The sequence below is a fragment of the Bidens hawaiensis genome, unplaced genomic scaffold, assembly GCF_021521415.1.
Source record: "Bidens hawaiensis isolate Kalapana, Puna unplaced genomic scaffold, B.hawaiensis_p1.1 tig00022014_1, whole genome shotgun sequence".
Taxonomy (NCBI): domain Eukaryota; kingdom Viridiplantae; phylum Streptophyta; class Magnoliopsida; order Asterales; family Asteraceae; genus Bidens; species Bidens hawaiensis.
In genome coordinates, this window is record NW_027493416.1 from 180,249 (window position 1) to 192,464 (window position 12,216).

Consider the following 12,216-nt stretch of genomic DNA (forward strand, 5'->3'; position numbering starts at 1 on the left):
CAGTCATGCTACAGCAAAATCAAATCAGCCAAAATTTATATACTGAATCAAAATGATTGTCAACTCAAAGAAAATCTGTTAAAACTTTTGAGCTATAATGGTGCGCAATTGCGAAGATGAAACTCGAATCATATGATACATCTTGGGGTGCAAACGAGCCGCTTGCGAGCTACTCGATATGGGATCGATAACAAGCTCGAAACGACCCGAGCTTTTTCGAGCTCGAGCCTTGTATGGGAAGCTCGTTTAGGCTCGAGCCATAGCTAGCCCTGTGTATCTATAAGTTTGACCTCTTTTGGACTTTTATGCATTAATTCATACCACACAGCCACTCTCAAGCCGAGCTTAATTAGACTTGTCTAAGGCACTACACGAGCTCGAGCCAAACTAAGGCTCGTTCAAAGTTTTTCTCAAAATATTTACAAATATTTAAAAACGTATATAATTAATTAATAAATAATAATCAAGTTGAGCCGAACTCGAAAAAACAACTCACGAGCTTAGCTCAACCTCAAGCTCGAGCTCTCATAAACCAAACCGAGCCAAGCTCGAGCTCGAGCTCTCGTTAGTCAAAACGAGCAGACCGAGCCAAGCTGAGCTCTTGTAAGCCAAACCGAGCCAAGCTCGAGCTCTCATAAGCCAAAACGATCCGACCTCAAGCTCAAGCTCTCGTTAGTCAAAACGAGCCGACCTCGAGCTTGAGCTCTGGTAAGTCAAAATGAGCTGTCTAGTAAGTCAAAATGAGCCAACCTCGAGCTCGATCTCTGATAAGTCAAACGAGCCAACCTCGAGCTCTGGTAAGTCAAAACGAGTCGGGATCGAGCTCGAGCTCTGGTAAGTCAAAACGAGCCGAACTCGAGCTCAAGTTCTCGTAAGCCAAAATGAGCCTAGCTCGAGTTCTTGTAAGTCAAAACGAGCCGACCTCGAGCTCTATTAAGCCAAAACGTACGGAGCTCTCACTCTCGTAAGTCAAAACGAGCTGACCTCAAGCTAGAGCTCTGGCAAGTCAAAACAAGCCGACCTCGAGCACGAGCTCTCGTAAGTCAAATCGAGCCACCTCTCATTACTCAAACGAGCCGACCTCAAGCTCTCACCCTCGCTCTCGTAAGTCAAAACGAGCCGAGCTCTGACTCTGGCTCTCGTAAGTCAAAACGAGTCGAGCTCGGACTTGCCTCGTCACCGATACATCTTATTCGATCGATTTAAACCAAGCACATTTTCCAATAACATGCCGTTTTCAGACCTAATGAACTTTTACGCTATACCGAGTCACAGTTTTCAACTCGAAATTGAATCCGAAATTAAGATGAAACTCGAACCGCATTTCTCAATAACATGCAAAATTTAGGTATCCGATTGCGAATAATAATACGAAGCGTTAGAATATAACTTAACAATCAATCGATCGATCAATTAATTACAAAATAATAATAATAATAATAATAATAATAATAATAATAATAATGTAGAGAATGACTGAATGAGAAGGTGAATTGAGTTGAATAGACCTGTGGTGTAGAGTTAACCGCCGTTGAAGGAGAATGAGGTGATGACGTCAGCTTGAAAGATTCGAATGCGAAGAAGATGAATAATTGATTATGTTGTGTGTATTTTCTAGAGAGAGAAACGGTCTCGTGAAGTGGCAGTAACGCATGTGTATAATATTGGGCGTTAATTTCAAGCTGCACCTAAAAACCTAAAACGGTAAGACTTGAATTAGGTCGGTATCGAGTTCTCGCGTTGTAACATTTTTTTTAACGGCCAACAAATTTTTTAAATAGGCTAAATTCATCACATCGAGATACACTTGTGTTTCGATACGGGAAAAACTTTCACATAAGGCTAACGCTTGTGAACACTCGCCCGAAGACACGGCAATGCGGTGGGATAAAACTCGTTCACTTTAAGGATTCAGTCAGTGAACATCGTCTATTCGTCTAGCTTCCCATCATCACCCAGTGCCGCTAAAACTAAATGTTGAAGGCAAGAATTGAATATGGGTCATATGGAATAACTGATCTTTCTTCTGTACCATTCGACCACTAGCTAGAACTGGAAAAAAAAACAATGCGTCAACGTCAACATATAACGGATTAACATATTTTAAAAAAATTTGGAGATGAATTTATGCAAATTTGAAAAGCACGTATTTTTTAAAAAGAAAATAGCATTTTTCTTTTTTAACAGCAAATGTTTCACCTATGTAAGAGTTAAATGTCTTTACCAAATGTGCTAGCTTCAAATTGACATTTGTTTAAAAGCAAAAAAGATATTTAGAAAAAAAAAAAAAACTGGTCACGAGTTTCAATCAAGCCAGGATGTTTCTTTTGTGGCACCGATATGTCTGATTTAACATATATCATTTCTATTATGGCTAGAAAGGTATATAAAAACTACTCGCATATTGACTGTCATATGAGTCGTGACTATTTAGATATTATGGACTTGTCACACGAGTTGTGGCATACTATATATTTATATAGATATTATGATATGTATAACTAAAAATGAAATGACTAATATAATCATCAACAAATTCATACGAAGGCATAACCATTTTTCACTTTGTCAAACGACTAGTATGATGTGATAAACTCTAGTGTGATGGCTTAATAATCTAACATTATACGATCCTAATTGCATCATACGACTCATATGATGTGATAGAACAGCTCTAGTGACTTGATTAAAAAAATATTAATCCTTACCCTCCAATGACATGTGTCGTGCTTTGGTTGTTTCTTAGCATTTATCATGTCAAAACCTTTTATTATCTTTTTCACACTATATAGTTACCATTGGACATGGTGCCATTATAGGTACCAAAAAGCCTATACATATAAATCAAACCAGGTATAGACTATATAGTTATACCATAGGACATGGTGCAATTATAGGTGCCAAAAAACTTATATATGTAATCCTAATTGATTCATATGTTTTCTTTTTAACCAAATAATATAGGCAGGACCCTTTATATATAAATACAGGTAACTAATGTCTAACATTATACAACTCCTGTTTGTCGGTGGGGGACAAACATTTATTTTCCTTTGATTCATTTTTATTACAAGAAAAAATCAAACCAAACTCCTGTGAGATTCTTTCATGGAAAACACAAATACTAGATTCCAAAAAGAAAAAAAATCTCACCCGTTGCAATATTAGTACTTGTATGCTTTTACAAATATGGCCGTTGATGATTGAGGTAAGTAGTGGTGGAATTTAAAAAAGAATGTATTAGATATGTTTGTAGAAGGATGGTTTATATAATAATAATAATAATAACAACTAATGAGCAGTGACGGATCAGTGAATTTTTTTCATAAGGAGCGATAGCGGGATTTAACAGTACGAATAGCACAAAAGAATTTAAGATGGGCGGTCGTCCCTCCTCTTTGAAGTGTAGGACCACACCTGATTACGAGTACAGAATTAACCATTGTTTAAATATGATGTATAAAAGAGTTATTTAATGGTCTCTTCTTTTTTTCCTCCTACTTCATGTGATTATCTTCCATGCATTATTGTTCAATACAGTTTTATAATTCTACGTAAAAAGGTTCTTTATTGAAGTCCGGTTCATGTATTAGTAAAGAACTGATTGCACCTTAGAAATAGTAAAAGTAAGCTCTTTTCTATCCGAACTCACAAAGTAGCATATATCTAAGTCAAACCAAAGTCAAAACACCAGTCAACAGATTTTCAAAATTTTACTCTTTTCTATTCACCAGCCAAACACTCCTACTGCTGCCGGTTGTACGGCTGGTTTCGGTTACCTGCCACATTCGGGCCTCTACCCCTTGCTCCAGAGCCACCACCATTGATACCGATGGTGATCAAGAACCCGACCCGACAGTTGGTGATCAAGAACCCGACCCGACGGTTGAAGAAAGCCCGCCATGCAACTTGGGATGAAGGACGTAAGGTAGCATGCATGGATAATGTTTCAAGTTTATTTTATTATCTCTATTTTGAATTGCAAGTTTAAACTATTTGTGTTTATCTTTTTTTGTTTGGATACTTATCTTTAAGGTTGGGTCTTTAAAACCTTTAGAGAAAAGAACGTAAGTCAGTTTTTGGTTAAAGATTATTATTTTGGTGTTCTCTTCTTTGTTCATCCCTTTTAGGCTTCAAGAGATTACTCGATCCGTATCAAGTGGTATCGGAGCTTGATACGATGGCAGGCCGTGGAGGGATTTTTCGGATACCTGCCAATCGTGGTGGAAGGCAGCACGCCGGCCGCCAACCACGTGATCCACGAGACATCGAGGAAATCGAGCGCCTTCAACGGCGAGTACAAGAACTTGAATTACTATACGAGGATCGACGCGAGGAAACTGATTCTGAAGCCACTGTATGAGACAATAGTGAAGATGAAGAGGAGAATCCTTTTGTTCGGCCACTACCCCGCCGTGTGCGGGAATCCCAACCGGAAGATCCATTGAGGAGTCTGGGTCTAAAGGTGGATATTCCAGAATTTGAAGGGCAATCACAACCGGACGAGTTTATTGACTGGTTACGGACGGTAGAAAGAGTCTTTGACCTGCGGGATATTCCCGACAATCTTAAGGTTAAAGTGGTAGCAATTAAACTACGCAAATATGCTTCTCTTTGGTGGGATCAAGTCAGAAAGAAACGAGCACAGTTAGGCAAATCACGGGTCCAATCATGGTCTAAGATGAAGAAACTACTACAAGCTAAGTTTCTTCCCCTTAATTATCGTCAAGATGCTTTTTAACTCAACAACAATTGGGTGTCGCCGAACTCATTGTAGAATTTGACGGGTTGCGCATGCGTTGCGCCGTCGAGGAGGAAGATGAACAGGTTATAGCCTGGTTCCTAGGAGTCTTCCGATCCGACATCGCCGATGTTGTACAACTTCAACAATATTGGGCCTTTGAAGACGTATGTCGGTTAGCCCTTAAAGTGGAAAAACAACTCAAGGCAAGACCTCGACCAAACCCACACCGTGTTCCAATTCCGGCTCGCTCATCCGGAACAAGTACTAGGCCGACGGGTCAAGCAATCAAATCCGATGGCGCCACAAACGTCGTGGGATCCTCGGGTTCACGAGTATCGAGGTGTTACAGATGCCAAGGCTTGGGCCATGTAGCCCGAGACTGCCCAACTAAGCATCTTGCCACTCTCACAGAGGACATCGAACCAATTTATGACACCGAAAATGAAGACGATGGAGGCCAGGAAGAAAATGAGATTGTGTACCCAGATCGGGGGGAGGCCTTAATCATTCAACGAGCCCTTAGCACCGCACCTATGAAAATGGGTGACGATACTTCATGGCTACGAAACAATATATTTAGAACCAAGTGCACTGCCAAGGGTAAAATATGCACGGTCATCATTGACGGCGGGAGTTGTGAAAACATGGTGTCTACTAGCATGGTGGAAAAGCTAGGGTTACCAGCAGAAGCTCATCCCGACCCGTATCAACTCATTTGGTTAAAAAAGGGGAATATGGTCAAGGTTAATCAAAGGTGCCTGGTAAAATTTTCAATTGGTAACAAGTATGAAGATGAGGTTTGGTGCGAGGTAATTCCTATGGATGCTTGTCACATGTTACTTGGTCGCCCATGGCAATACGATCGTCGTACTCGGCACGATGGTTTTCGGAATACTTACAACTTCAAGAAAGATGGCATAAACATAATTTTGGCACCATTGGACTCTAAAGAAGATACCACAAAAGCCTTGGTGTTAAATAAATCTGAATTTTTGGAGTATTCTCGGATTATGGCTACACCATTCCTATTTGCGCTCGTCGTTACCGAGCCGAATCCCCATGCGCCCTTAACACACTCTCAGGTATTACCTCTCTTAGATGAATTCTCAGATATTTTTCCAGATGATATTCCCGCAGGTTTGCCACTCACGCGGGAAATTCAACATTGTATTGATTTTGTTCCTGTCGCTAGCATACCTAATAAACCGGCATACCGAATGAATCCAAAGGAGTATGAAGAATTACACCGACAAGTAACTGAGCTCTTGCGTAAGGGCCTTATTCGTGAAACTCTCAGTCCCTGTGCCGTTCTGGCTTTGCTTGTGCCCAAACATGGGGGTACGTATCGTATGTGTATTGACAGTAGGTCCGTGAACAAAATTACAATTAAATATCGTTTTCCAATTCCCTGTTTAGAAGACTTGTTGGATCAGTTATATGGCGCCTCGGTATTCTCAAAAATCGATCTGCGTAGTGGGTACACCAAATCCGATTACGCCCCGGGGATGAATGGAAAACCGCATTCAAAACACGCGACGGACTCTACGAGTGGATGGTCATGCCATTCGGGCTTTCTAACGCTCTGAGTATATTCATGCGGCTCATGAACCACATATTCAGACACTTTATCAGACGTTTTTTGGTCGTCTATTTTGATATTATACTTGTCTTTAGCATAGATCAACAACAACATCTTGATCATCTCCGCCAAGTATTCACTGTGTTGCGAGACCAAAAAATTGTATGGCAACAGATCTAAGTGTCATTTTTTACAAGTGAAGTTCTCTTTTTGGGCTATATTGTTTCAGACCAGGGAATTCACATGGATACTGCTAAAGTGGATGCCATTACTAGTTGGCCAACACCGACATCTCTACAGGATGTCCGAAGTTTCCATGGTGTAGCATCCTTCTATCGCTGGTTTATAAAAAACTTCGGCTCCGTAGTCGCGCCTATTAAAGGGAACAAATTTCATTGGTCACCGGCCGCCCAGAAAGCTTTTAGTGAGCTTAAAGTCCTCGTCACACAAGCACCCGTTCTAATTTTGCCAAATTTTAGTGATGTTTTTCAGGTGGCATGTGATGCCTCCGGTGTCGGTATTGGGGGCGTGTTAAGCCAAAACGGGCGCCCGATCGCTTTTTTTAGCGAGAAGCTTAACGACAGCCGCCGTAAGTATAGTACCTATGATAAAGAATTTTATGCTATTATTCGGTGTCTTGAGTACTGGCGTCATTACTTATTACCGGCCGAATTCGTACTATATTCTGACCATCAAGCTCTCAAATATATAAATGGCCAGTTGAAGCTTAATTCACGCCACGCCAAATGGTTTGAAACTTTACAGGAGTTCTCTTTTGTTATTCGCCACAAAGCGGGCACCGCAAATTCTGTGGCCGATGCTCTAAGTTTTGTCGACATGCACTTCTTAATTCAATGCGCTTACAGGTTGGTGGGTTTGATTTGTTTCGCCAACTGTATCGTGATGATCCAGAGTTTAAAACGGTCTGGGAAACAGCACCGAAACGTCCATACCACGAGTTCATTAAACACGATGGATTTCTTTTTAAAAGAAATCGCCTTTGTGTTCCCTGTTGCTCACTTTGCGATGCGATTACCTTGGAAAGTCATCAGGGGGGACTTACGGGTCATTTTGGACGAGACAAGACTTTGGGTCTTATTCAAGAAAGATTTTATTGGCCACGTATGGAGAAAGATGTTTCGCGGTTACTTCAAATGTGTCGAACTTGTCGGATCGCTAAAACTCACCACACTAATGCTGGATTATACACGCCGCTGCCAGTTCCTTATGCACCATGGGAGGATGTGAGTTTAGATTTTGTGTTGGGACTACCTCGAACAGCAAGAACGAAAGACTCTATTATGGTGGTTGTTGATCGTTTCTCTAAGATGGCACACTTTGTTCCATGTGCTAAAACTTTTGATGCTAGTCAAGTGGCCCGTTTATATTTTGCTGAAATCGTGCGTTTACATGGTATTCCTAAGACCATCACATCCGATCGGGATGTGAAGTTCGTGAGCCATTTTTGGCGCACGTTATGGAGACGCCTCGGATCAAAATTACGATTTAGTAGTTCACACCACCCGCAAACCGATGGGAAATCGGAGGTCAGCAACCGTAGTCTGGGTAATCTTTTACGTACTCTCATTGGGGATAAACCAAAATGGTGGGATTTGGTTTTACCACAGGCCGAGTTTGCTTATAATCATTCAAACCATAGTACCACCGGAAAAAGCCCATTTTTTGTTGTGTATGGCCGAAACCCGTTCACACCGCTAGATCTCGCACCATTACCTGTTACGGATAGGTTTAGTGTGGAAGGAGAAGAACATTCCAAACAGATTCAAAAGGTTCATAAGCTCGTCCGGGAACAAATTATTAAACATAATGAGAGGTATTGCAATCGGGCAAATGTTCACAGGAAGAAAGTGGTGTTCAAAGAAGGTGACTTAGTGTGGATTCATTTACGTCGTGAGCGATTCCCGATGGGTCGTTTTGGAAAGTTACAGGCCCGTGCCGATGGTCCTTTTAAGGTCTTAAAGAGAATAAATGACAATGCTTACAAGATTGACCTCCCAGGCCATTATAATGTCTCCGCCACCTTCAATGTTGCTGATTTGGCTCCTTTTCTACCTAACGTTGATGGTGATTTTGACTTGACGTCAAGTCCTTTCAAGAGGGAGAGGATGATACCGATGGTGATCAAGAACCCGACCCGACGGTTGGTGATCAAGAACCCGACCCGACGGTTGAAGAAAGCCCGCCATGCAACTTGGGATGAAGGACCTAAGGCAGCATGCATGGATAATGTTTCAAGTTTATTTTATTATCTCTATTTTGAATTGCAAGTTTAAACTATTTATGTTTATCTTTTTTTGTTTGGATACTTATCTCTAAGATTGGATCTTGTCACACCCCGACCAAAGGCGGCGGAACATGCCGACGTGTAACGATTGTCCATAAGCACATGACACTAATTAAAGTGACAGTATTTAATAAACTCATTCATTTCACAACATCAAAATGTCACATAACAATTATCCATAAAATAACCATAAACAAGATATCACAAAATATGGCAAATTTGATATTGTTCATTTTTACTAATATCCTAAGGTCTTTGATGCCGTTTTCTTCACAATCATAAATCAACCAAGATGCAAACTTGCAACATTTCATAAAATAAAGTTTGTCAACACGAAGGTTGGTGAGCAATTCATAAGTTTAATCATATTAGTATATAATAAAGGAGCCACAAAACTTGCATACGAAACGATAAATAAAAGTGGTAATTTAGATAAATAGATATCGCTAAACACATTAGCGACACCTAGCTATAAGGGGATGCCAAATAGTCTAGGATTTTATAGTTATCGTTAATTACATTACGTTAACGACACCTTGCTATAAGGGGATGCCAAATAGTCTAGGATTTTATAGTTCCACCAACCAAAAGCGATAAACACATAGGCATATAAGCATAGAACACCAAATCGAGCAATTATTTAGGTAAAGTATACAACTACGTTTGTGGTTTAAGATTCGAATATAAAGCATTTTGTTGAATAAGTATGAAATGTCAACCCCAAAATAAAAGATGGAAAATGGGGTATGAAGTACTCAGCTTCAACTAGTAAACTTGAAAGATGATAATTTGGAGATTTGTCGGAACGACGAGTTTAACGCACAATGTCTAAAAAGAAAAGAAGTCTTGAATTTAGAAAGGTTGTCTTGAAGGTCTTTAAACAAAATAAATGTTGAGAAATGTAAATAATTAAAGTTCAAGGTTTTAAAATGTAACTATTTAAGAATTTATAATAATAACCCTTTAAAAATGTAAGTTTGCTCGAAACTGGGTTAAAGTATCTAACCTTAATATTTACTCAACCTATGTTAAGTAATAAGGTGGATAAAATGCAAGAATGAAAATCCCTTTGGAATAAAGATACTAAAACGGGTTTTTTTATATCGAGTGTTTGGGTTGTCAGTTCGGGTCTTGATAATTGGTCAAACCCAAAGTCAACTTTCCAAAATATTGAATGTTATGAGATAACTCAATAAAATTTAATAAGACTTAACCAAGTATGTAGTTCCATTGTTTTAGAACTAACAATGCATGTTAAGCGAGTGTTCGGTTTTGTCGGTCCAAACTTTGTTATGAGATCAAGTTGGATCCAACATTTCCAAGTACTTAAGAAAATATTTAAAAATCAATTTGTAACTATTTTTAAAGAAATATACAAGTCTTGATGGCTAAAAAAAAACACACTTGTGTATCTTAAGCGAGTAAGAATCGGTTTGGTTTCCACATGTCCAAACACTAAAGAACTTGTATAATAATGTACAAATAAAAAAAAATACTTTAAGTTTTACAACCAAAAGTTAACAATAAAGTCTTTAAACAAAAGTTCGGTTTTCGGTTCGGATCGTGTTTCGGGTTAAGACCGAGGTAAGATTCTACAAACCCATAACCATAGAATTTGTAAAAATGATTTTAGAAACTTAGATCTAACAATAAGTATGTTTAAACAATTATTTAACAAAACTAGTAACAAAGTTCGGTTTACGGTTTAGAGCTATTTACGGTTAAACCGTAGCATAGACTCTTAAAAACCCATAACCATGGAACTTGTAAACATGACTAACAAACTAAAATAAGCAAGATTAATATGTATGAACAAGTTATATAGATGTATATACATCAAGGACACGAAGTCCTCCATGAAGCCTTGCCTTATGAGGTCCGAAACCTCACCGACCGGAATCGGAGAAGTAACTACCAAAGGTAAACAAGGGGTGTATATTATATATATGTTGCACAACCATAAACAAGTATTAATAAGGCTACATAAACTAATTAAGATGAAAGACGAAAAACCTTCAAGAACACTTAAGAAGATAACCTTGAATCTTTGATGTTTGAGAGAGGCTTTTTTTTTTTGGAGTTGTAGCAAGGGAAATGAAGAGGAAAGGTGGTGTATATATAGGGTAATGTTGGTGGTCAAATATGGGTGTGAGAAACAAGAGTTTTCATGCAAAATAGATTAAGACAAAAACACAAAACAACAAAAAAAATAATAAAATAAATAAATAAATAAAAATAAAAATAAAGGTATGATGTTTTCAAGACCCAACAAGTGTGAAACAACATTTTAACATAAATCCATCATTTTGATTATAACATAAGCTTCAGTTTACAAATCGGGTCGGTTTACATAATAAACAAATACAAAAACGAATACAAACAAGACCCGAAATTGACGAATGTCACAGTATCCCCTACTTTAGAAAATTTCGTCCCGAAATTAAGACGAAGAAGATGCTGCGAACAAATGTGGATACTTCTCTTTCATTTTGTCTTCTCGCTCCCAAGTGAATTCTGCGCCGCGCCGTGATTCCCATCGAACTTTGACTAACCGAATACGGCTACGCTTGGTTCTCTTCTCGTTGCGATCCATGATCTCAACGAGTCGTTCAACCAAGACCATCGACTCATCAACATGTACTTCGTCGAGAGGTATATGGAGATTACCCTCGGCTAAGCACCTTTTAAGATTTGAAACATGAAATGTCGGATGAACGCCGGTAAGTTCTTCTGATAGTTCGAGTCGATAAGCTACTTTTCCCACACGCTCAAGGATTTTAAAAGGACCAACGAAACGAGGAGCTAGTTTACCCTTCTTACCGAAACAGGCTACCCCCTTCCAAGGAGATACTTTTAGAAGGACAAGATCGCCAACATTAAATTCGATCGGTTTTCGCCGTTTGTCGGCGTAACTCTTTTGACGACTTCTAGCGGCTAGGAGGTTCTTACGGATTCGATCAATAACGTCGGTGGCTTCTTGAACCATTTCGGGTCCCGCGATTTGAGCTTCACCAACTTCGTTCCAACTAATCGGAGAACGACATTTACCACCGTAAAGAGCTTCGAAATGAGCCATCTCAATGCTTGAATGGTAGCTATTGTTATAAGAAAACTCAATGAACGGAATGTGAGAATCCCAATTCCCACCGAAATCAAGAACACATGCTTGTAGCATATCCTCGAGAGTTTGTATTGTAGGTTCGGATTGACCGTCCGTTTGAGGATGATAAGCGGTGCTAAGATCGAGACGTGTTCCCAAAACTTCTTGAAGTGAACGCCAAAAATGAGAGGTAAAACGAGCATCACGGTCAGAGATAATAGTCAATGGTAAACCGTGTCGGCACACGATTTCTCGAACATAGATTTGAGCAAGCTGCTCGACAGAATACTTCTCGCGGATTGGAATGAAATGAGCAGATTTGGTCAAACAATCGATGATCACCCAAATGCTATCGTTGCCCTTTTGGGTGTTGGGTAATTTAGTGATAAAGTCCATAGCAATGTCTTCCCATTTCCAAACAGGAATCGGTGGTTGCTCGAGTAGACCAAAAGGTCTTTGATGTTCGGCTTTAACTTTTAAGCAAGTAA